This window comes from Pundamilia nyererei, unplaced genomic scaffold, assembly GCF_000239375.1.
Source record: "Pundamilia nyererei isolate P.nyererei 1_Seehausen unplaced genomic scaffold, PunNye1.0 scaffold00154, whole genome shotgun sequence".
In the NCBI taxonomy this organism is placed as follows: domain Eukaryota; kingdom Metazoa; phylum Chordata; class Actinopteri; order Cichliformes; family Cichlidae; genus Pundamilia; species Pundamilia nyererei.
In genome coordinates this window covers 847,986-848,627 of record NW_005187555.1, presented here as the reverse complement: position 1 = coordinate 848,627, position 642 = coordinate 847,986, and positions in this window count along the sequence as shown.

The window sequence follows — 642 nt, the reverse complement described above, 5'->3', positions numbered from 1 at the left end:
CTTAGAGTAAAATTAACTCTACTTTTGCACGAAGACTATTAACACCAAAACATTTAACACTTTTGAATTTGCTGTGTAGTTTTTGTTATTTCGTTAGTTTTTGTTAACGATAATAACCTTGGCAACAACTCAAACTCACTGTGAAGTGGATGGTTCGATTAATAATTGAATGAGCCTTTCTAAGCACATTTCTATTGTCGATGGCCAAAAGTCCATCTTGCCAGCGCCCTGAACTTTTGCTAGCAGTTTTTACCAGAAGTCCCAAACGATTCTTATTCTTCAGGATGTGTCTGTTCGTGAAGTTGCTGTGACACTCACTCGTGTACAGAACGAACAGAAAGGCAGAGAGGCAGCACGCTGGGGTGATGCAGTAGAGGAGAGCACATCAGAAAATACATGATTTACCCTCACGCATTGTGACCTATTAGTCTGAAAGTCTGTCACACTAGTTGATTGTAGAGCCTGTCAGCAAGTAAGAGGGGTTGAATTGTATTGAATGCTGATGGAAAGTCAGCAAATAATAATCTTGCGTGAGTGTGGGGGGCCTCAAGATGCTTATACAAGATGCAGGAGTGAACTGCCCTTAGCAACAGGAACAATAATAGCATGTTTCCAAATCTTAGGTACCGTCTGTAGCTCTAA